The sequence below is a fragment of the Pipistrellus hanaki genome (assembly GCF_964339955.1).
Source record: "Pipistrellus hanaki genome assembly, chromosome: 4".
Classification (NCBI taxonomy): domain Eukaryota; kingdom Metazoa; phylum Chordata; class Mammalia; order Chiroptera; family Vespertilionidae; genus Pipistrellus; species Pipistrellus hanaki.
The window spans coordinates 59654785-59681073 of NC_140506.1; the positions used below are offsets into that span (position 1 = coordinate 59654785).

At 34.9% G+C, this 26289-nt stretch overlaps 1 protein-coding gene across 5 annotated transcripts in view; it reads left to right on the top strand.

The window, feature by feature from the left end:
• Window positions 1-26289, top strand: part of KCNN2 (potassium calcium-activated channel subfamily N member 2) — a 328108-nt gene that overhangs the window by 81974 nt on the left and 219845 nt on the right. For 4 of the 5 annotated variants that reach the window (XM_084882819.1, XM_084882822.1, XM_084882823.1 and 1 more), the window contains one exon: window positions 5212-5297. The gene's annotated coding sequence lies outside the window, so the exon portion shown is untranslated. The remainder of the gene's footprint in view (window positions 1-5211; window positions 5298-26289) is intronic. The other variant, XM_084882820.1, reaches the window with a different exon arrangement.

The window sequence follows — 26289 nt, forward strand, 5'->3', positions numbered from 1 at the left end:
TTCTTTATTCTTTTTTTTTTTTTTTTGCTATGAACCATATTCTATCCTTACCACTTGTATGTATGCCTGAACTTCTATAAGGGCCCATTACTTTTTCATATCTATGAAGTCTCCATATTGATAATATAAAGTATTTTATATTAAATAAAGTATAAAAATTCTTCTATTAAAATAGCAAATGTTTTATTGTGATGTGAAGTAGTATATATTTATTAAATACATTATAATGAGCATTAATTCCATATATCATACTTAATACAATAACTATAATGGTAATAGTGAAAAAAATTTTATCAAACTATTTCTTAAAAGGTTTTGTCAGCTCTTATTTCCAGTTAAATGTTAATTTTTTTATTCTACATATAAAGTGGACTACAATTCATCGTTAAAAGGAATAAAATACTAATTAATACCTTCTATAACATTGCCTTAAATCCTTAAAAACATTGTGCTAAGTGAAAGAAACCAGTTACAGAAGGTCACAATTTCATTTATAGGAAATGCTTATAACAGGTAAATCTATAGAGCGGAGAATAGTGGTTGCTTAGGAATGGAGGAGTTAAGAAGAAATGTGTAGTGACTATGAGGATTTTTTTTGGTAGTGATGAAAATATTCTAAAATTGATCATGGTGATGGTGGAACAACATTGCAAGTATACTAAAAAGCATTGAATTGTAAAATTTAAAGGGGTATATTATATTGTTTATGAATTATATCTCTATAGGCTGTTATAAAAATTGTACTAAAAATAAGTAAATGTGAATCCCATTTTTTTTTTGTCTACCTTAACTGCAAGTATAAAGGCTGAATACAATTTTCAAGAACATGTAAATACTCTAGGTATTTTACTATCATGAGCTCTCATTAGACAGTGGGCTTCAGATAACCAAAATTAATGGAGAGATATTAGTGTAATAACAGGTTGATAAGCATTAAATATGTATATTTACCTGTAGTAGTAAGACTGAATGATTGTTATCAGCTCATATCTCTTGTCTTAGCCTAAATAATAATAGTCCCCTTTATCCTCAAAACTTCTCTTAGTAAGTTATATAAATGCCCTCGAGTTATGGGAGGTAGTAGCGTGTGTAAAGGAAGAGGAAGCTGACCCACGCGAGGACAGATACCAACAACACACTGGCACAGAAGAGGTGCGGGATTTCTCCCAGCATTTGCAGCTTCTTCCTGTGCTCATCACTGAGTTCCTTTGCACATTGGGAATCGCCATAGGGGTCAAATGCTTGCTTTCAAAGAATGAGTAATGAGAATGGATTTTTGGTACCGAGGCAGCAGTTGTAATTTAGACAAGGCAAAGCTGCAACCTGGGTGACTTTCAACCCTCCAACAGTTAAAAATAAAAACTTTCTGGAAAGGAAGATTTTAAAAGCAACTTCAATGTTGATTCAAAGGAGTAATTCCTTAGTCATCGACAACTAACTTCTATGTTACAGCCACATGGTTTTGGTAACAAGAAGCAGATGGTATCTATCATCAGCTCCAAGTGAATAATTAGACACGATCTCTCTTATTATTTGCAGTGGAGATCCGAGGAAAGGTTTACTTATCTCCTTCACATAACCAAGGGCATAGGAAGTGGGAGAGATGTATTAGTTTGATGACAGTTTATTTTGCCAATAAAATAACTTGGGCATATTTAATGAAATATTTTCATTTTTCAAAAGGACACAGTTCAGTTTGTCTTTGTATTGTGTAGGAAGCCATCACGATAGCAATCATTAAAATTTTATTTCTATTGTAATATAGACTTGTCAGCTATAACCAGGGTCTAGTTTGAGGATAGGAACTCTAATCGCTTTTCATCTTCTATACTACAGTGAATAAAAAGAAAATTTCTAGAGGGTAATTTTGAAGTGGAAAATGTACTCTATATTCAGCTTGGAGACAGAAGCGAGATAAAGAATTGTAAAAAGAAAGAGTTACTTTTTCTTGATTGAGAAGCATATGCCTTATGCTCAGTTACTCTAAACCCTTTCCAGTATGATTATGAAACTCTGAGGCCAGGAAGAGCTGGACCCAGGCCTTGAAAAATAGTCAAGTGTAGTCATAGTTAAATCAATAATCTGATTAGAACTCAAGACACAAAATTATTACAGATCAGACTTCCCTTTGCATTCTGTCTTTGAGCCACTTTCCCCTCACATCAAAATTTCCACCCAGTATTTCTGCACTGGCCAGCTCCTGTACCCTGTGCCTCTGGTAAGAGGTAAAATGGGGAGGATGGACTGTTATCTCATTATCAACTGAGAATCACCTGTAGCCTTCACATTTTAGAAACTTTTTGCACTTTTATGTTTTACAGGATGTAAATTTGCCTTGAAAAATTTCTGTTTGGGCCAAAATTCTTGAGCAGTTTTTATTTCCTAAAATAAAACTAAGAAATTAACAAGTTTAGTGCTCTACTACCTAGAATAAGAGGCATTTTTATTAACTGACCTGCTTATATACTCTGGGACAAATGTAGTATTTAATTCTTTTTTTAAAAAATTGAGGTATAATTGACATATAACATTAGTTTAAGATATATATATATATATATATATATATATATATATATATATATAGACATATATATATATATATATATAATGATTCAATATTGGTTATTTTAAATTCTAACATACAACTCAGTTATTTTATTGAAAAGAACATTAAGTTTGATTTGATGACATTACTTCAACTGGGATTCTACTCTCTGGCTATGGTTTTCAAATGTTCTTGATTTAGTGACTCATTATTTTTTCACCAATAACTACATTTCTTTCATCAGTATTACATTCTATACCAAGAAAAACTAAATAATTTGAAATCTCAACATGTGAAAAAAATTAAAACCAGAAAGTAACTTGTTTTCTCAGTTTTGGTTTAAGAAAGGAGACTACTTTTTAACAAATGTTACTAGAACAACTAGTATTGGTTTGAACTAACATATAAGATAATTGACTATTAGTACGGGGCTCTGTAATACATGACAATTATGGATTCTCAATTGATTTAATTCAGTTTTGAACACTTGAGAAAACTTAGGTTACTGGATCTCAATGTTCCTAAAATCAGTATATCTACACGTCCTAGGACAGAAGATCTCAAAATGTGGTCTTAGACCATTGAATTAGAATCATCTGAGGTCCCAGAAGGGGGTATGCAGGAGTCAGCCAATTGATGATTCTCTCTCATCATTGGTGTTTCTATCTCTCTTTTCCTCTCCCTTCCTCTCTCCAAAATCTATAAAAAATATTAAAAAAATATATCACAGACCTAAATCTAAAATGCAAAATTAATAATTCCTAGAAGATAACACAGGAGAAAAGTTAGATGACCTTGAAATTGGCTATGACTTTTTAGATATAACACCAAAAGCATAATCCATAAAGAAAAAGATAAGTTGAACTTCAATATCATTAAAATTTCTGCACTGCAAAAATTTCTTCTTTACACTGTCAAGAGAATGAAAAAATAAGCCACAGACTGGGAGAAAATATTTTCAAAAGATGTCTGATAAATGACTATTATCCAAAATATACAAAGAATTCTTAAAACATAGAAATAAGAAAACACCAACCTGATTTAAAAATGGGCTAAAGACCATAATAGATATCTTGCCAAAGATGTACAAGTGATAAATAAGCATGTGAAAAGATGCTTCATATCGTATGTCATCAGGAAAATGCAAATTAAAACAATAGTAAGATACCATTACAAACCTATGTGAATAGCCAAAATCCAGAACACTGACACCACCAAAAACTGGAGAGGATGTAAAATGAGGGACTTTTACTTATGGCTGGTTGGAATGCAAAATAGTACAGTTCCTGTGGAAGACTACTAACCTTACAAACCTATAAAATGTTTTTGAGCACCTCTTGGTTTAATAAATAGTACAGTAAAAATGTATATTTAAAACTTTAAGATATGATTGTTCTTTTAAAAAAATATATGTTATTGATTTTAGAGAGAAGGGGAGGAGAGAAAGAGAAACGTGCTTCCTGCATGCCCCCTACTGGGGATGAAGCAAATAACCTGGGCATGTACCCTGACTGGGAATCAAACCATCAAGCTTTTGGTACATGGAACGATGCTCAACTAACTGAGCCACACTGGCCAGCGAGGGCTAAAATACTACTGTTATAACGGTATTAGACAAAATATTTAAAAATACACGTTTAAAATATCTAGATGTTATATCACTATGGCAAAAGGGGAGAGGAGAAAAATTTTGCTTACGAAGATGAACACAAAACAATGAAAGATGGTCAATAAACTCAGTACGTGGGTAAACTATCATTTGAAGAAATACAAATACTAAGGCAATCTTTCAAAACAGATTTTAAAATAAGTATTTTTTGAAATCCTCAGAAATCAAAGAATGAGTATCATTCCTAAAACAAGAGAAAGAAATCGTGCCATACAAACAAACAGATGTTTTTCAGAACAAGGAAAATGAAAAGAACCAATTGGAAATCCCATCACTGAAAACTATAGTTATTTTTTATTTAATAGATGGACATAACTAAGGAGATGATTAATAAATTAGAAGACCCCAAACAAAATACTGAGGTTTTTTTTTAAGTGAACTTACACTTGTTCAGGAAATAGATTGAAAAGTTCCAACATATGCCTAATTTGTGTTCTAAAAATAAAAAGTACAACAATGGGAAAAAGGCTAGATTTGAAGAAATGAGAACGTGTCTCCTGAATCCAAGAAAGAAATTGATCCTCTCACAGATAGTGACCAAAGTGGTGAATATGAGAAGTAAAAATCCTATATACAATATGATGACACCACCACCCTATATGACACTTTTTTTGTGAAATTAAAACAGTGCCCTCTGATGATGCTGTCCTTTAATTTCATGACTTGAGTGAGTGCCCTTTAGCCTAGCTTTCAGCCCCAACTTGTTCCCTTAGCCATATTCCTTTGAATGGAGCAAGAATTGCAGAAATGTACATAGTGTGTACAAGTAAAAAATTAGAGAATAAAATTAGGATTTGTTTTACAGACTTTCTCACAAAGCAGCAACAATTACACTGAGATTATTCCACCCCTCATGTTAATACTAAAAGCCAATAGAACAAAATCTTTAAATGTTGAGGGAAAAGGAATCATAACTGGAGGCTTTACCAGTATACAAGACTATATTATCATTCAAGAGTAAGTACAAACGAAGTCTAATAGAATTTATTTCTTACAGATTCTTGCTGAGAGAACTATGAAAGGATGGACTCCAAAAAATGGAAAAGTGAATCTAAGGAATGGAGTGGGATATAAGCAATAGTGGTGAGTAAAAATAGTAGTAAAATATGTGCATTTAATTAAAACCTAATAGATACTTTTTATGTTTGATCATGGTGATTTTGTTGAAAAAGTTGATCAAGTTAGATCACCTTGAGTTATTTCCATTGGACTCCCCTTTCTATGGTTTCAAGTATTTTCAATGTAGGAACTTACTCTTGTTTAGCAATTAACTGCTCTGCCTCTCAGTAGCTGACCATCATTATATTAAGAAGAGATAAACAGTTGGAATTTCAATGACATAAGAAAAAGAACCACAGAAAGTCACTTTTTATTTGTCTTTGTAATCCCTGGAAAGTCTCACTTTTTGCTTAGAAAAGTGACTAGCATGTAAAAGATGCTCAAAAAGTAGTTTTCAAGTTAATAAATATATTCTTAATTAAATTTTAAGAATATTTTTGATGAGAGACAGTATTTTGGTGGGAATTATAGAATCATATAATTAATTTCTTCTTACCAGAAGACAGTGATAAAAATGCAGCTGACTAAAAACGTGTTACAATGTCTATATTTACAGAACGTAAAGCAATCTTCAAAGAACAATTTTTGAAGAGGCAGTTTTCTGTGGAGTATTTTTCCTTAAATAAATTAATCTTAGATTTAAAAAGTTACTTGGTTTTCTTTGGACAACAACAACAAAAGGTTGTTGTTTGGAAAACAAACATTTTTAAAGATAAAATTTTTGGTGAAATTTTCTTTCAGAATATGTCACACAGTCATTTTTATATGGAACAGAGAGACGTAAGCTTTTCACCTTGACTTGCTCAGCATAGGAGCAATTTTTACGTTGAAGCTGCATAGCTACCCTCGTATTAATTTTGGACCTTCTCAAACAATGGCCTGGCCAGCTCCAACCTTGTGGTAAAATTAACATCTTTGCAGAATAATGGTCATTTTCCTACACTTTTGCTCCATATTCAGCTTGCTAGTCAGTAGTTGCATATATTTATGGTATTGGCGCGGATTGTCAAATTGCGTTTGTTAATTCTGTGATTACCTTAGAAAGACATGGCTTTTGTCCACATTCTCCCTGCTGTCAAGTGTGAGTGAGACATTAACGTTAAAAGCCAGACTTTTCATGAAACAGGTGGTCCTGGTCTCAAAATATCTATCTAGTTGGTACTTGTTGGCAAGTCAACTATGAAAATGTCTAGGTCTTATATGTGGGTGTTTTGTTTTGTTTTTTTGTGGGGTTTTTTTGTTTGTTTGTTTTTTAAATCTGAGGTTATTGATTATTAAAATTGATGATGTGGCTACCTGCTTAGAGTGAGTGGCCATAGACAGGACATTTGGATTCAGATATTTAGTTACTTAGAGCAGCAGGACAAATGCCAGGGCTCACAATCCATATTGAGGTATTTTCTGCTTTCCTGCCTTCTGTCTTCCCATGAAAAGCCATTAGCATCTACTGATTTACAAAAAAAATAAAATAAAACATAAATCTAGTAAATATCCAATAGTTTCTCCTATCTTTTGCTACATATTTAAAAGAAGATGTATACTTTGGATTAAAAGCTAAAGAAACGTAAATACATAGACACAATTATGCTTTAAGTAATAGCATTCATTGTTTGACATTAACACTTTCCCAGGCTTGGTAACAATGATTAATCTACTGGAATGAAATGATTTACAAAGAGATAATAGTGGGAACTCTGGAGCTGTGGAACTTCAGAAAAACTTGTTTGAGGAAAAACCTCAAGAAAATACGATACAATTATTTACCCCTCAAAAATCAACTTGAATGAACTGCTTTAAAATTATGAGGAAGAGGGGATCCATTCCGTTTTCCTTTATCCATATTTTTAAATGTTTCAGTAAAATACATCAATAGTGTAGAGTACATTGCATATGTAATAAAATTAATAGTCATTTTGACAGACAGAAGTCACACTGGGTACTGAAAGGTAGCCAGGATCAGGAGGGAAGTGTATCACTCAGACTTTGTTTAGGATATGGAAACCACAGCGATTTTAACAGGAGTTAATGTAATGAGTTGTCAGCCAGGAAGTCAAAATCTATAAAGGGAGAAGTCAGGTTTCACAGAACATCCCTAGGGCTAAATGAAGGGAAGGGTTTAGGATCAGTAAAACTGTAGAAGCTTGAATGAGGGGCTCAGCGCTTGGTACTCCTGTTTCTGGGGATCTGCATTGGTGCTTCAGGAAGGCCACAAAGGTGCTGTGTGGGACTGGGAGCCAAACCTTTGAGGAGGTGGCACCAGTTGGCTTCACGGGGGTCCTGTGAGGGGCCATGGTGATGTTGGTTCTGCCGGTACAGGGAAAAATGTCTAACTGGAATTAACTGCACCACTGGAACAGTCAGCAAAAAGGACTGAAACCAGGACCAGGAAATAACCTAGTAGCAAAGGTCATCTTCTATCTCTTCTTGTCTACCCTCTCCCAAGTGCACCCCTTGGTAGAACCTAAAAATGATCTAACTAGCAAAACACTGCTTTGCAAGTTCCAGCTTCAGAACCACAAAAACAGTGAAGAAAGAAGAGTACATTTGGAGTTAAGAGACGATAGTTGAAATATCAAGCACAAGAAAAACAAAAACAAAAACTGACTTGGCTTGCTTGCCTTTTATATGTTTATTTCATGAAGGTTATATTCAATATTTTGGATTTCATATTTTTAGGTAAAAGTAACCATTTTTTTTTAAAAAAACAACAACACATTATTGCTGAATTAGCTCAATGAGAAGGAAGAGAAAGTCATTGAATAAAAATGGTTTAACAAATACTTGTGCTTCCCCAAATCTCCTAAAACGGCTGAAACGGTATTTTTAAAAATAACCCTGATTATAAAACAATAATAATTCATGGCAGAAAGGAAGGACATGAGGTCAAAAGAAAATGCATGAATTTGAATTCATTCAGAACGACACTGTAGAAAAGGCAGAACACAGACGGAAGAAGGAGCACACCACTGCAGACCTGGGAGTGATTCTCGGAGCTGCAGCCTCAGGGTCCGTGAATGCAAGAAGCGGGTGAGGCGTCTGAAACATGGGGATCTGTATTAGTGTAATTCCTTTCTGAGGAGAAAAACCGGTCTCCAGTGGTGCTGAGCAGGGAGCAATAGAAGTTCGCTGTCATGATAAAGTGATGACTGTATGTAGCTGTAAGACCAGAGAGGTAGTCCCTTGTGTGGTTAGTGGCCTCCAGGAGGAGCATGGAGCTGCAAACAAACTCACCCACAAAGCTCCCGAGGGAGCTATAAGAGAAAGGAGCATCCATCTCAAGAGTCAGACATTGACTCTGGATCTTCAGAGAGTCAAGGATCGCATACAGAAATCTATCTCTATCAGAGAGTCAGTACATTCACCAAAGAGGTGATTTGACACCTGAAAATTTAGTTAATTGAATAAAGAAAAATAGTGAGTGAAGCTATAATTGATATTAAAGAGATGATGTCTATTTTAAAAAGCCATTATTGGAAGAAAAATAGATATATTGGTAATTATAAATCACTAGAGGCCCAGTGCACAAAATTTGGGCATGGGGGTAGGCGGTCCCTTCGCCCAGCCTGCACCCTCGTGCAATCCAGGACTCCTCAGGGGATGTCTGACTGCCACCCCCTCACAATCCGGGGCCACTGGCTCCTAAACGCTCACCTGCCTGCCTGATCGCCCCTAACCACTTTGCCTGCCTGCCTCATTGCCCTTAACAGCTCACCTGCTTGCTCACTTGATTTCCCCTAACCACCTCTGCCTTGGCCCCAGCTGCCGCAGCTTCATCTGGAAGGTCATGTGGAATGATGTCTGGAAGGTTGTTCACCTGTCCAGTCTAATTAGCTTATTATGGTTTTATTATTATGGATTGGTAATTTTAAAATAATCTTAATTATAAAATAATTCATGACATAAAGAAAGCAGATGGGAAAATAGAAAGCAGATGAGTCTGATTCATGCATTAACATGGATTAACAACAGTACTTATACCAATTTAAATATCTCAGTAGAAATTTTAGTATCTCATTAGTTAGCTTAATGGCAGAGTAGATGCAGATAAAGACTGAATTTAAAAAGTCAAGGGTTTCTTCAATACAGGAAACTAAAGACAGATATTAAAAATGGCTCTTGTGAAAAATTTCTTAAAAACTATGTTATATGGAAGATGGGTCCAGAATGTGCAATATAACTGTCTTATGAGTATTCCAAGCACATAGAACAGAGAGGGTGAAATGGAAGAAGTAATCAAATAAATTATTTGGAAAACATTTCAAAGTGAAGTAAACATGAATTCAAAGGACCCACCAAGTGGCCAGTGGATTAAATAACAAAAGGCATCTGTCTTTTGTCATCACTGTTATGTCCATAGCATATAAAACAGTGCTTGGCCCATAGTAGGCGCTCAATTAGTATTTATTGAATGAATGAAGCTAAATATAAAATAGTAAGTTTTGAGAACACCATGGATTAAAAAAAAAAAAAAAACAAGGGGGGGAGGGGGAGACAGAAATGAGAATTAGGTTTGCATTAGACTTAACATAGGAGATACTAAGTGGGACAAAATTTCACATTCTGAGGGATATTTATTTTGAACCTAATATCTTATAGCCAGTCACATGAACATTTAAGGGTGAGTATAAAATAAGACATTGACAAATATTCTAAGACTCATAAATACAATAATCTACAGACCCACTGTAAAATAAGTATTTAAACTTGTGCTCTGGCAAGACAAAAATGATTGAAGAAATTATTGTGAGCAAGTAAATAAATAAAGTGGGCAGTGAAGTCCATATAATTATGCTTCATTAAAAGTCATAAGCCCTGGCCAGGTAGCTCAGTTGATACAAGCATCTTCCTAATATGCCAAGGGTGCAGATTTGATCCCAGGTCAGGACACATACAAGAATCAATCAATGAATGCATAAATAAGTGGAACAAATCTATATTTGCGCTCTCTCTCTCTCTCTCTCTCTCTCTCTCTCTCTTTTTCTCTCTCTCTCTCTCTTTCTCTCTCTCTTTTCCCCCCTTCTCTTCTTTCTTTTTCTCCCCCTCCTCCTCTCTCTCATCCTACTCCTTTTTCTCCTTCTCCTCCTTCTCCTCATTCTCCTTCATTTCCACTCTCTAAAAACTCAATGAAAAGAATATCCTCAGATGAGGATTAACTAAAAATAAATACATAAAATTGAAAACTTAGTAACCCTTCTCAATTAGTAACCCCATGGAGACCCTTCTCAATATGAGCCTCAAAATAAAATAAAAAGCATATCTATTAGGTGAAGTATACAAAATATATATAAAAATTAGCATGTGGAACAAAAGAGAAAATCTTGAATATGGCATTTACCAAAATAACAAAATAAAACAAAGTTTGGTGACAAATTTTAAACAAATTTAGAAAGCAGTGTGCTTGGGATATATAATTTTAAAGTATCTATCCGTCTTTTAAATAAAGTCATGATGTTGTATTCTGCTTCTGGGGGAAAAATACAGTTAATAATTGGAAATAGTTGGAATTTTTTCTTTAATCAGAACAAAGGCCAAATAGCGGTATAATGTCTGAAATTTAAAGTTCGGTCATTTTTTTTTATGTGGTTCCATTTCTGGTATGTAAATGGAGCTTTCTGAGTCAGAAAGGTCTTGAAAAGTGTATGTTTGTCATTTTCACCCCATGCCTTTATTTTATTATGGTTCAGAAAGTGGAGAATATTGTCAATCATTACAAGAAAAAAGATTAAATTTGGATTAGTATGATTTAGACTTCATAATATGGCTTTCTCTTTTTACACATTAAATTTGTGATTTACATTTTTTTTTGTCTTGTGGTTTTGTTTTTACTTTCAAAAAGGAAACACAATAACAGCAATAAATGATCAATTTTATAGAATATTTCCTAGTGCCCCTAATATTTAAAAAGAACATTAGAATGGGTTCTTTCTGAATATAAATATAAAAGTAGTTCAGTTAAATTAATTTGATTTCCTTCATTTTGAAAATAATTACATTAATTAATAGAAAAAGTGAAACTTCAAAACTATATGATTATCCTAGAATTGAAAACAAATTTACTTATCCTTTTTTTAGAACTTCTGATGAGGATTTTTTCATTATTATTACTCAATGTTCATTTTCAAAAAGATTCATGTGATAATGATTTTTTAAAAAATAATTTTGAGCCCTGGAAAATATGAACCACTAGTTTGTTGTCTTTTATTATCTAGTAACATTTATACACTTGCTTTTTGCTTTCTTATGTCTAGGAGCTTTCAAGTTTCCTTAGTATTCAAATAGAACAATTATAGCACTGTTGGCATAGTTACCTCCTCCTTCTTCATAAAAATCTCTTTCTTTTATCTCAATGTTAACCACTTTATAGACCCTTGTGTTTTATATGTACATTCCTGAAGTTCCTTCAAATATTGTACATTTTTAAAAAGCTTTCTCTTTATAAATTATATTTGTCATTATTTGATTTAGGAGATGAATATAGGGGGAGCAATGGATATATATATATATATAGCAAAAATAGCCTTGTTTTGTTCAGATTTAATTATTAGAAAAAGTCTAATTACTGCCGAAACTGGTTTGGCTCAGTGAATAGTATGTCGGCCTGTGGACTGAGTGGTTCCGGGTTCGATTCCAGTCAAGGGCATGTACCTGGGTTGCGGGCACATCCCTGGTGGGAGGTGTGCAGGAGGCAGCTGATCAATGATTCTCTCTCATCGATGTTTCTGGCTCTCTATCCCTCTCCTTTCCTCTCTGTGAAAAATCAATAAAATATATATATATATATATATATATTTTAAAAGTTTACTATTGTGGGTACTACTAAGAAAGATAGAAGCAATTGGACCTTTGAAACTTTGTGACAACTTGGGATGAAGGTACAGTGAAATAAGCCCCCATTCTAGAGCCAGGAAATGGGGTGGGAGGTGGGGGTAGTACAGGTTAAAAGAATACTGAGCTCTGGAAATGGACTTGAACTTGCAGTAGTTACTCCTCACAGCTGGAGCACACCTCACAAAATCTTATCTGTTTTTGCTTGGATTGAATGTCAGATACCAAGTTGTTATAACAAACTAGAGGCCCAGTGCATGAAATTTGTACACTGTAGGGTCCCTAGCGGCTGCTGGCTATTGATGGGGTATTCCTTCCTTCGCTTCCCTAGGCTGCCTACCTCCATCCCTTCCCCTGGCTGGCCCTCCCCCCTAGTCAAACTCCTGGTCTAGGAGACAATTTGGATACTATGTTTTTATTATATAAGATAGACTTAAAATTGGAAAATGTCTCAAACACAATAGAAATTAAAGAGTTTGATTTAAAATAAGAGATTGAATTCATCTTGAGATGGATTCACAATTAGTTTTGTCCTTTAAATGTATTTATTTTTAAAGAAGAATTATGGGAGGTGAGTTTGAAGCTAAAGTAGGAGTCTTCATTTCTGATAAACATTGACAATGATAGACCGAAAGATACGTGGTGGCATTATTTTAAAGTTGCCCAGGGAAACTGTTCTATTCTCTGACATTTAGTTCCTTTATATGATGGTAGATGACATTGTGATCAGTTATGCAGATAATGACCACCATGGTCACATTTATTAGCCTTCTACTTCTAATATTTCTCTAACCAAGTGTAAATTAAGTTTGCCAGTTACGGTTTAAAAACTGTGACAGCCAATTAGAGAAAATTTAGGCTGAGTTGGTTGGCTGAAATTTGTGTAATTAGGAAAGGTGAACCCTCCAGAGCCCTGTCCATCACTGGATGACTTAATCACATCTTATCTGCGATTCCATTAAATACTTTGCTTTTCTATTAAAAACTTATACTTGGCATTAGGCTGTTATAGGTAGACAGATCTGTGGAATAATTGGACTTGAGGCCATTAACATATGAGTTGACAAAAATTAGTTTAAATGAATTGAATTCAATGTTTTAAGTTCAGTTAAAAATTGCAATTTTAATCCATGAATTTCAATTTTATTTTATCATTATTATTATTATTTTTACTTTTAAGACTTGTACTGATATCCCAAAAATAAATAATATTGCAGAAACTATGGGAATCCCAATAACTAAATTTCATGAAGAATCTGTGCTTTGGCCATACTTTTTATTGTATTGAGTTGAAATAAAACATGGCACAAAGAATTAAATTGTTAAGATGAGAGGCTTCACTAAATAGAGAAATATTGGAATAGTATGAATTGGAAATAGAATCGGAACATGTCATCAATACTATTTACAAGTTATTACATTAAATTTAATTCTAAATTAGTTTAATGAAAATATATAAAATTAATATCCTACCTTAAACCATGCAGTCTTTTCTTCTCTTCCTTTATAAATTATAAAAATTACATTTAAAAGAAAGAAAGCTAAATGATTACTGGTAACCATAAAAAAGCATTTCAAATTTGCATATTGCCTTTCAATCTGTCCATATGTATATCAGCCTTATAACATCCTAGTTACAGGAGGGCTTTTTATGTATTCATGTGATGCATAACTATATTCAAAATAGGAATATGTCAAAATAAATCAGTCTTAACTAAAAGTTTCTCCAAAATTTTATCTTTAGATAATCTCATTTGTTTAAGTTTTTAATAAAAATTTCCCATTCTATTATCTTCTCTAGCGTATAGTCCTATTTTTTAACCCTGTGGTATCACATACTCTGATCTTAAAGCAAATGTTAATAAATTGATAATAAAATCAAAGAACACTGTGTTCAGAAAGATTCTGAGTCTTCATAATATTTTAACAAATGATATTTTGGCAATGCTGCTCATTGAAGCTAGAGTTTCTTATGAAGAGTAGAACAGTTATTATTAATGTTCAGAGGTATTTCTTAGAATTCTATTTAGTTTTCCTTTCAGATGCAAAAATAATTCTCTTGCCTTTTTCTTTGTTTGATAATACTTTATTTTTTAATCATTTTTTATTTTTTCAATTATATGTGACATACATTATTATATTAGGTTCAGGTGATTGGATAACTTACTAAGTGATCATCCACAAATATAGCATCCGTCTGAAACCATACATAGATTTAGAATGTTGTTGACTGTATTTTCTATGCTGTACTTGATATCACCATGACTATACCATAACAACCAATTTGTACTTCTTAATCCTTTCACCTTTTGCACCCATCCTCCCAACCTCCCTCCCATCTGGCAACCATCAAAATATCTGTATCTATAAGTTTGTTTCTTTTCTGCTTGTTCATTTATTTTGTATGTGCTTTTAAATTCAAATGCTGATAGATATGTTTTTATTACCATTTTATTCTCTTCTCCTCCTCCTCCTCCTTCTCCTCCTCCTCCTCCTCCTCCTTCTCCTCCTCCTCCTCCTCCTCCTTCTTTTTCTTCTTCTTCTGGAAGACCCTTTGACATTTCATATAATACTAGTTTGGTGGTGGTTAATTCTTTTAGCTTTATCTTGCCTTGGAAGAGCTGTATCTGTCCTTTGATTCTGAGGATCAAATGATAGCTTTGCTGGGTAGAGTCATCTTGGTTGTAGGTCCTTGTAGTTCATCACTTTGAATATTTCTTGCCACTCCATTCTCACTAGCAAAGTTTCTGTTGAGAAATCAGCTGACAGTCTTAAGGGAGCTCTCTTGTAAGTGACTAACTGTTTTTCTCTTGGGGCTTTGAAGGTTCTCTCTTTGTCTTTAACTTTTTGCATTTTAATTATAATGTGTCTTGGTGTGGGTCTTTGGGTTCATTTTGTTTTGGATTCTCTGTGCTTTTTGGTCTATTTATTTCACCTAGTTAGGAAAGTTTTCTATCATTTTTTTAAAAAGGTTTTTTTTGTTTGTTTGTTTGTTTTTTTTTCTTGTTCTCTCTCTTCTCCTTCTGGCACCCCCATAATGTAAATTTTAGTATGCTTAAAATTGAGGCTCCTTACACTATCCTCATATTTGGGTTTTTCTTTTTTTATTTTTACAGTTCTAATTGGGTGTTTTTGCTTCCCTAGATTCCAAATCACTGATTTAATTATCAGCTTCATCTCCTCTACTATTGATTCCCTGTAAATTCTTCATTTCAGTTAACATATTCTTCATTTCTTTTTTTTATGTTTTCTATTTCCATTTATATCTATCCCTTTGTTGAAGGTGTCACTAAGTTCACCTACTCATCCCCTAAGTTCAGTGAACATTCTTATAACAAATGTTTTTGAATTTTGCATCTGGTGGATTGCTTATCTCCATTTTGTTTTTTGGTGTTTTTCTTTTTTTCTGGAGTTTTGTTCCATTCTTTAATTTGAGACATGTTTCTTTGCCTCCTCATTTTGGCTGCCTCCCTGGGTTTGCTTGTGTTTATTAGGTAGAGCTGCTATATTTTCCAGGCTTGGTAGTGGACTTAGTTGATAGGTGTCCTATTAGGGTCCAGCTGAACAGCCTTCCTGATCACCCAACCTGGGCCTTCCAGGTTTATCCCCATTGTGGGCTGTATGCACTTCCCTATTTTAGTTGAGCCTTGATTGCTATTGGCAGATCAATGGAAGAGACTTGCCCCCAGGCCAATCAGCTGCAAAAAGTGGCTGTGACCTCAGGCCACCATGGAGAATCAGCTGTTCAGGGTCCCACTCCAAAGAGAAGTATTTACTTTAGCAGGCTCTGTTGCATTCTATTGTCTGTCCCTTGGTTTGGTCGCTTATGGAGGTGGTTGTATGGTGGTGCTTCAACATGGTCTGAGGCTGTCCACTAGGTGCTTTGGCTCTGGGACCTCCAAGGAGGTACAGACTAAGGCCAGATGCCACCTATGTTTTCCATGGGGCCACCCAGCATGAGCTACAAAGTGACCTGCAGATGGCTGCTATTTTTGCGGAGCTTGGAGGTACTCAGTCCAGGCCAAGCTGCAAAGCAAGGCCAGCTACTGCCAGTGCAGAGCCAGGGTCCGCTTAGGCAGAAATAAAGGGCATCCTGAGGCCAGCTGCTGCTTGTTTAAGATATTTAGAGAAATCTGAAACATGAGTCAAAACAGGCCATTCATATGAAAAAGCCACTGGAAATAGCTTGAATGGGCCTGCAATTGGGGTGGGGCATGTTCTTAGGGAATTATAAGGGTGGAGCCAACAGGGTGAGCCAGGTTGATGGAGTCTCAGATATGGTGCTCACCTGCTGGCTCTGTGGAGGGGGGGCTCATCAAAGGAACAATGGCCTCTATCAGTGCTTAAGACTTGGAGAAAGCCACCCCTTCAGCCCTCTTCCTGATGCCAGATCATTCAGTTCTTCCTCATGTGTTTCTGGTCCCTTTCAAGCTGCTGCCCCAGTGCTGGAGCTCAGAGGGAGTGAGTCTGAGTTGGTCCATGCACAGGCCCTTTAAGAGAAACTGCCTTGTACTCCAGCAGCCCTCTCTCTTCCTCAGCCTCAATCCCCACTGGTTTTTATCGCCCAAATTTATGGGGCCTTTTCTTCCTGGCACTGGAACCCTGAGCTGGGGGAACCTGGTGTGGGGCTGGGACCGCTGCTCCTCAGGGGAGACCTCTGTAGCTGAGATATACCTCCCAATTGTCCACAACATGTGAGTGTGGACCAGCCTGTTCTGCATCTCCACCATTTCTACCAGTCTTGATGTGACTTTTTTAAGTTCCTAGTTGTAGGATTCCCATTCAGCCAGATTTCAAGTGGTTCTGAAGAATGGTTGTTCTGTAGTTTAGTTTTAATTTTGATGTGACAGTGGGAGGATGTAAATCCCCTGCTTACCTACACTGCCATCTTAACCGGAAGTCTGACAAGGGTTATTCTGGAGAGATCATCTCACTGAGATTGATAGTTTTGGAATCCAATTTGGATGAAAATGGACCCTCCTCTTCTTACTTTTCTATTCTCTTCTCTTTACTTCCTTTGAGATAGAAAAGCCTTTTGAGAGTTAGAAATTTCAGCAACTTCTACCTTGTTGCTCCAATACCCTTAGCACATTGATTCCTCCTTGTAGTCAAGCTCCAGTCATGACAGAACATTCCAGAGGGCAGGAAGGCAGGAGAGGAAATGCCAGTCTCTTGCCTTTTAAAAATAGTTTTCCTTCTTATAACAACGGTAGGCAGCTCTGAACCCTTGATCATGTTCTATGTGTGGGTCATTGAAGTAGCTTCTGACATATTAATATGCAAATGCTATACATTATGATCACTCACATGTCTGAGAACATATTTTTTCTGCCTTAGTCATGAAAAACAGCTTGTATAGAAGTTTTTGAAAATTGTGTCACAATCTTTTCTTATCTTTATTTGCATTTTTCCCCCCTGGAGTCCTTGTATTTTATAATATGGTGAACATGTCTAGAGCTCACTTAGTTTGGGTCATTTGTTAGAAACTGATTTATTTCCTCTAATATTAACTAGTATATGCATATTTTTTTGCTTTATTTTTATAGTTTTAAAACAAACCAGAAATTTATTTTTTTCTTATAGTTCAAAATTTACTAATAGGTTTATGTAAATCAGTCATTCTCAGAACACAGGTCTTTTCAATTTGCTCAGAAAATGTAAACTGTGTTTTATCTCTGCTTGCTTTTGTTCTGATTCTTCTGCTTTTACATTTAAGTAAAATATGTACACAGGTAATAATTTAATTAAAAAAATAAAAAGAAAACTATGTAGTTGTTTGCATGTTTTGTTTTCCATCAGGCATGACTTGCATTATTTTAATTTTATCCCATTCTTCAGAGTACTGAGAAGCTCTTGAGTTTTCACACACTTCACTGATATACATCTCCTTAGAACTGACCTTCTTACTACAGTCTCCAACATGAATTTTAACTTAGCTATAGCATTTATTTTTAGCAACCAATCCTTATCCTATTTATTTGACTTTTCAACTAGCTATTTCAATCTTTTATATCATAGAGGCCATGTCTCTTGAACTTTATTGAAGATATCAGACAGTTCTTAGAAGTTTTCTTCTGATTCCTATTCTGAATTATAGGAAGTATAATTTATCTTCTGAATTTATACCTTATTTGACCATATTTTTCATAGTTCCATGTATTTTGTTCTCTCATTCTCAAACAATGTAAGATAAAAATTTTCAATAAACTGAGAGAGAAGACTGACCTTGATCTTTCCCTTTGTTCAGATGTGTGATGTAAAGTTTTCCTTCTCAGATAAACAAATTGATCTGAGAAGCCAATATGTGCCACAATGGAAAAGGGGCAATGGAGATCTGCTTTAAGTTTCATAATTATCTGTAAACATGAATATCCTCTTGAAAGCTTTGTTTTCTCATCTTCTCCCATATAAGAGCAAAAGAGCAAAGGAGGACACCCAGTGTATCATTTCAAAGTCACCCCTCTTTGTCCTTGCCTGCCCCCAGGTAATAGGGCTCTCTTTCTCTTTCATCAGCACATGATTAACCTAACTACCATTCCAAACAAAATAGCAGTTATTTTCGTAAGCATGCTTATAGAATGTGAAAAATCCAACTTCTCCTTTGTTTCATTATTGAATCCATTATTTAGTTTCATTATAAAACATTGAGGGTGAGAAAGGATAATTAATGCAATTAAGTTCTCATGGTTTATTAATTCCCTAATTTTAGCACATGTTTTAATGGAATTCTAGCACAAAAATGAAGGAGAAATTCATTACCTTCATTATATAGTGCCACATAGAATAAAATAACTCTGAAACTCAAAATATTCTATAAATGAGAATTGATGATTTAATAGAGAGTCTCTAAATTACACATACAGATTACAAATGTGTATACATTTTTCTTTTTCTATGTTTTCGGATAAACTGATTTAGGGAAATGGGAAAAGTAAGACTTAGCTATTCATTTTTAAAGGACACAACTGTATCATCACATTGTAGTTTGCTTGAAATATTACTGAATGCGGATCTCAACCATCTTTTTCTTGATTAAAATTCAACCAGCATGTCTAGGAAAACCGCTAGTATTAGATCATGCATTAAAAAATGTTTGCATTTACTTTCTAATGCTCACAATAATGGATGGGGAGACTGGGGTATAAAAACTGTTTGGGTGATATGTTCAAATCACCCACTTGGTCAGAGGAGAAAATTGAGTGAATGTGATGAGAGGGCACCATGCTAGTATTGTTAGGGATATGAAACTAGAAGTGGAATGCATCCTAAGGCTGCTGAATTTAAACTATTCTGGTTCCATTTTATCCTCTTTAGGTGAGGGGATATGTGAGTGTAGTATGCAATACCCATCATCGAATGGATCATACATATTTTTCTGTTCCTTGGGGGCATGAAAGTTCATGTTATTTTTAAATTGGGTATCATTTATCATGTGTACTCCTTAAGTAGCAGAATAGTTATTTATTTATCTTTACTATAGCTACTAATATTATCAAATGATTGCTAATATTCCTTTCAATATTTAAATCAAGAGTAGGTAAGTGTGCATGTAGTGAGCTTATGGAGGGATAGACAAACGAGTTTTTCCTCCATTTTTTTTTTTGCTCTAAAATTTATTGGGGTTCTTCACTATTATTCTTTTCCTTTAGACCTAAGACCCGGAATTGAATTAATCACAGCCTTATGTTTAGATCACATGCTCCTTGTTGTTCCATATTTATTTGTCTAACTGTGAATCCAGAACCTAAAGCAAAAGCTAAGACCTTGGAAATAACAACTGGCATCTTTTGCCTCCCTCAGTCTAGGCTCAGTATTATCTTGAATCATGTGTTTATTATTGGCCTGTTTTCCTTTCTGTATGTGAAATACATATTTATTGCTTCCATGTATATTACACAAATACATTTACACACATATATAGACACACTTATTTTTGTTTAACTTTATGAAAAAATATGTTATATGTTATGTTTGTAAATTAATTTCTTATAATATTACATGGCCAAGATTCATCTGTTCTTTGTCTGTTATGATAGTTTGTTCATTTAAACATCTGTGAGATATACCACATCATAGTATCAATTCTCTAAGGTAAAAATCACTATTCAGAATAGGTTCTTTCTATAGTGAACAAGGCTGTTAGAAATGTTCTTGAAAGTATCAATACAAAGATCTGTTGACATGTGCATGTGTTTCTCTTGGGAATATATTCATAAGACAGGAGTCTCTGGGCCTCAGGAGTTGTGTGGTTTTTCAGCTGTAGGAGTTCAACATTAATGTCAAAATGTCAAACTGATTTCTAATATGAATGTATCACTTCCCACTTATAGTTTGAGTTATTTTACCTTGGTTATATACAAACATTGATGCACCCTTTGATGAATATCCAACCACTGATATTCATTGAGCATCAACAGGTGGACAGTGGGTTAGGCTTGTCCTACAGCCAAACTAAGAAACTTTCCCATCTGGTAGATTTAAATCTTTATTTCTTGATGTGGATTGAAAAAATTCACAGAGAAAGGGAGATAGTGATAAAGATATAAGAGAAAGAGAGATCTGTTCTGTCTGTGTGAGAAAGAACTTGAGCAAGCCTTATAAGCTCTTAGAACTTCTGCAAAAAAAAATAAGATAAAAAATCAACAAACAAAAATTAGTACTTTACCAAGGAGATTGAAACTTTAAAAGAACCCAATAGGAATTCTGGGTATGAAGAACTTCATAAAAGAGATCAAGAATTAGCTAGCTAGCATAGGAAATAGAATTGACCAGGTAGAGGAAAGGATTAATGATCTAAAAGATAGAAATACTAGAGGCCCAGTGCACGAAATTAATGCATGGGGGCGAGGGGATGTCTCTCAGCCCAGGCTGTACCTCACCAATCTGGGACCCCTCAGGGATGTCGAACATTCCTCTTGCAATCCGGACCCCTGGCTCCTAACTGCTTGCTTGCCTGCCTGCCTGATTGCTCCTAACTGCCTCTGCCTGCTGGCCTGATGCCCCTAACTTCTCCCCTGCCAGCCTCATCTCCCCTAACCACCTTTGCTTTGACCTCTGCCACCATGACTTTGTTCAGAGGACGTTTGAAAGACGTCTGGTCTAATTAGCATATTATCCTTTTATTGGTATAGATGCAAATGACATAGGGAAGAAGAGAGAGACTTGAGGGGGGGGGGGAGTGAAAAAAAAGGTGAAAAAATTTTATGAGGACTCCACCAGAAAGAGCAATATAAAGATAATAGATATACCAGAAGAAGAAAAGGAGAATGAAAAAGAGTCTATTCAAACAAATAGTTGACAAGAACTTTCTAAAACTATGGAGAGAGCTATATCCTTGAATCCAACAAGCAAACAGAATACCTAATTACCTAAATTCAAAGAGGCCTTCTCCGAGGCACATTGTATTAAAACTGTTAAAAAATAAATGATAAAGAAAAAAGTCTCAAAGTAGCCAGGGGAAAGAAGAAAGTAACTTGTACAGGAAAACTCATTAAGTTATGTGATTTCTCAGCAGAAACTGTACAAGCTAGAAGAGAGTAGAACCAAATATTCACACTACTGAGTGAGATAAATTACCAGCCAATAATAATATACCCAGCAAAGTTATCCTTTAGATATGAAAGAGAAATACTTTTCTGAGAAGCTGAGGCAATTTATCATCAGAATACCTTCACTGAAAGAAATACTGAAGGGGGTTATTCCACCTGAAACAAAGACCAAAATGTCACAAAACTATTAGTAAGATCACCAACAAACTTACAACTTAGAGATAATTTGTGACAACAAATACATAAAAGGGGAGGTGATGAAGATCTGAATTTTCAAAAGAGAATGGAGATTAGATGCAGTCACTTTAACCTCCCCTTCATAATTTCAGGAAATTCTGGATTTGGAAGAAAGTCCTAACTAGATGCAAATGAACCACCTTTTAAAGCTTCCCTTTAGTCCAGCCAGCATGACTTGGTTGTTGAGTTGCATCTATGAACCAGGAGATGATCATGTTCAATTCCTGGTCAGGGTACATGGCTGGGTTTCAGGCTCAATCCCCAGTGTGAGATGTGCAGGAGTCAACCAATGGATGGTTCTCTCTGGTCACTGATGTTTCTATCTCTTCCTCTTGGAAATCAATTAAACATAATATTTTTTTTAAAAGATGTGGTACATATATACTACTTAGCCATAAGAAAAGATGAAATATTGCCATTTGCAACAACTGGATGGACCTTGAGAATATTATGATAAGTGAAATAAGACAGTCAGAAAAAGCTGAGACCCATATGATTTTACTCATATGTCAGATATAAAATTGAAATGCATAGACACAGACAATAGTGTGCTGGTTAACAGGGAAAGGAGGTGGAAGGTAAGTAAACAGCAAAGGGGGAGAAATATATGGTGACAGAATATGATTTGACTTTGGGCACACAATGCAATATTCAGATCATTTATCAGAGAAGTGTACACCTGAAACCTATATAATCTTATTAACCAATGTCACCCTAATAAATTTATTTTTAAAAATTGGCCTGCTCCTCTCTATTGAACTAAAATTTAATTTTTAAGAAAGCAAATTTATCAGGTTCTACCATGAGCAGTAAGTGTCGTAACTTATGTTAATTTACTATTTAATTCCCTAACCCATGGTTTATCAACCTGAGCAATCTGTTTTCTTTTTATACAGATTGAAAATGCAAATGCCTTTTTCTCACGAAATGTGTACTTGTCTTTTGTGTGTGTTGGGCTGAGATGAAGTAGAACAAAAAGTACAAATAGTCTTTCTTTCTGACCATCTCTGATGTGTTAATGGCATTCTTGAGCTTGATGACACATCTTTATCATCTAGTTTTGAGTGCCATTTCCTAGTGGTATGCATGCTTCATGTGGTTCACTTTCTGAAACAACAAATTTAATTTTGATATTGCTGTTCATCTGGAGAGATTCAAAGATTGCATAAGAAGCAATTAAATCATTTCAGGAAGGGGCCACTGCTGAGTTAGTCTGCTCTTTGGAGGGTGATTCTGGTGACTCAAAGCAATGGTAAGAGTGTAATGAAAAAAAGCCTATGCCAGTGTGGGGGTGTAGCCAAAAGGAGAATTGGAAAATAGTTCGGCTCCAGAAACAAAGATAAAATTACAAACCCAGTGGTGTAGGAAATGCCTGCCTTCGTGGGACATGCTTCAGCTGCTATGAGAATGAAGAGAGGAAAAGTTTACTGGTATGAGAAATAGAGGCCCGGGAGCAGGGCCTCTGTTTGAATAAATATGTTTAGGAGCTTAAAAAAAATCACTTTTGCAAAGAAAATAACAATTTTGTTTCCTGACCTTGCTTTGAAATGGAGCCTAACTGCGGCAAGGCAGATTTTGGAACAAAGAAAATGGTATACTACATCAACTATGTTATTCTTTTGTTTTGTTTTGTTTTTTTAAATATATTTTATTGATTTTTTACAGAGAGGAAGGGAGAGAGATAGAGAGCTAGAAATGTCATTGAGAGAGAAACATCGACCAGCTGCCTCCTGTACACCCCCCACCAGGGATGTGCCCGCATCCATTTGTACATGCCCTTGACCGGAATCGAACCTGGGACCCTTCAGTCTGCAGACCCATGCTCTACCACTGAGCCAAACCAGTTTCGGCGACTATGTTATTCTTTACCGTCTCTCTCAGTTGAAGGTACACTTGAAAAAGGAAGAAAAAAGCTACTTATTTATGCTCAACAATTTGAATCATTTGATAACTGTTTGTCCTGCTGCTTCCAATGGTTATTGAAATCCAAGTAGTAAAGATGGTTCTTTGCAGTATGACTTAATGAAGTAACTCTCTTGTGGTTTTCTAGTGGGACTTTGCTCCTCCCAACCATTTACTTTTTTTTTTTTTGCCAGTTTTATTGAGGAAAAATTCTGAGATCTTTATTTAATGTCAAAGCCTTTCAATCATCAGCTGTAAGTACCAAAAAACAACAGCCATAAGAGATATAAGAAAGGTAAATGGAACTTAAGATGATTTTTATAGCTGAATTTTAACTACACCTTTTTAAATAGTGTAATTTCTATATTATTTAAATAATTCAAGGAATAGAAAAAAATTTGGAAGCTTCGTAATTCATTTTAAGAAACCATCATAACTTTAACAGCAAAACCTTATAGAGATAGTACCTCATAAGAAAACTAAAGATAATTTTCACTTATAAATATTGATGTGAAAATTCAAATAAAGTTAGCTTATCCAATTCAGCCATGCATGGAAATCCAATAATCTGTGAGTAAGTGAAACTTACTTCAAGAATGCAAGCATAATGAACTCACATAAAGAGAAACTAAAGATAAATCCTACTTACCATTGCTACAATAAAATTAATATACATAGGAATAAATTTAATTAAGAAAGTAAAAGTCCTGTACTTGGAAAGCTATAGGAAGCTGAAAAAAGAGGTAGAGGAAGATTTAAACAAGTGGAAGAATTTACCATTTTCATGGATTAGCAGAATCAACATCATTAAAATGTCCACGCTACCCAAAGCAATCTATAACTCCAATGCAATCCCCTTTTAAATACCAATGGCATATTTCACAGACCTAGAGCAAACTCTCCAAAAACTTAAATGGAATAAAAAAGACCCCAAATAGCTACAGCAATTCTGAGAAAGAAGAACAAAGTTGGAGGAATTACAATACCAGATACCAAGCTATATTACAAAGCCACTGTTCTCAAAACTGCCTGGTACCAGCACAAGAACAAACACATGGACCAATGGAATAAAACAGAGAATTCAGAGGAGCCATTATGCTCAATTAATATTTGACAAAGGAGGCAAGAACATACAATGGAGTCAAGATAATCTCTTCAATAAATGGTGTTTGGAAAATTGGACAGATACATGCAAAAAAAAAAAAAAAATGAAACTAGACCACCAATTTACACCATACACAAAAATAAACTCAAAATGGATAAAAGACTTAAACATAAGATGGAAAACTATAAAAATCTTAGAAGAAGCGATAGGCAGCAAAACATCAGACATATAACAATATCTTTACTGATATAGCTCCTAGGACAATGGAAACTAAGGAGAAAATAAGCAAATGAGACTACATCAAAATAAAAAGTGTACAGCAAATGAAACCATCAACAAAACAACAGGAAAGCCCACTGCATGAGAGAAAATATTTTCCAATGTTACATCCAATAAGGGTTTATTCTTCAAAATTTATAGGAAATTCATACAACTTAACAAAAGGAATATAAACAGTCCAATCAAAAAATAGACAAAGGACCTAAATAGATAATTTTTGAAAGAGGACATACAGAAGACTGACAGTTAACATAAACAAAAGTAAAATAAATTTTATACAGATATTTAGATCACTTTTTTTTAAAAGCAAATATTTATTTAGTGGTTGATTGGTTTTCGATAGAGAGAAAAGAAAATGAAGCAAGAAAGAGAGAAAAACATTGATGTGAGAGAGAAAATCGATTGGTTGCCTCCCATATGCACACCAACCAGGGACTGAACCTGCAAGCTGGGTATTGACTGGGAATTGAACCTGCGACCATTCAGTGCATGGGATGATGCTCCAACCAACTGAGCCACACAGGCCAGGGCTAGATCACTTTTAATACACAATGTTATGTAAGTGTGTGCATGTGTGTGCATGTGTGTGCGTGTATATTTAATGTGTGTATAAATATCAATATATATATATGTATATATTTAATATGTGTAGTTTTGACTCAAAAATTCAGTCTTCATAAATATTTATAAGGATACTAGAGGCCTGATGCATGAAGGTTCATGCAAGAATGGGCCTTCCCTCCTCTGGCTGCCAGCACTGCCTTTGCTCTAGCCAGAGCTGCCTTTCCACCTTCCTATGCTGCCCAGAGGCCCAGAGCAGCTGGGGCAGGTGCAGAACGCCTGCCCCCAGCTTCTCAGTGCCTTTATATGCAAATTAACCTACCATCTTTGTTGGGTTAATTTGAATACTCACTCCTGATTGGATGTTGGTCATCACAAAGGTATGGTCAATTTGCATCTTACTCTTTTATTAGTATAGATTATAAAGGCATTGTTTATAGTGACAGGTATTGAGATGCAACCTGAATGTCCATCAAAAGAAGAATGGTTACATTAATTCAAATATTTCTCTGTTCAGTTATTAGAACGGCCAATGTTATATATAATTTCTGTTGAACTG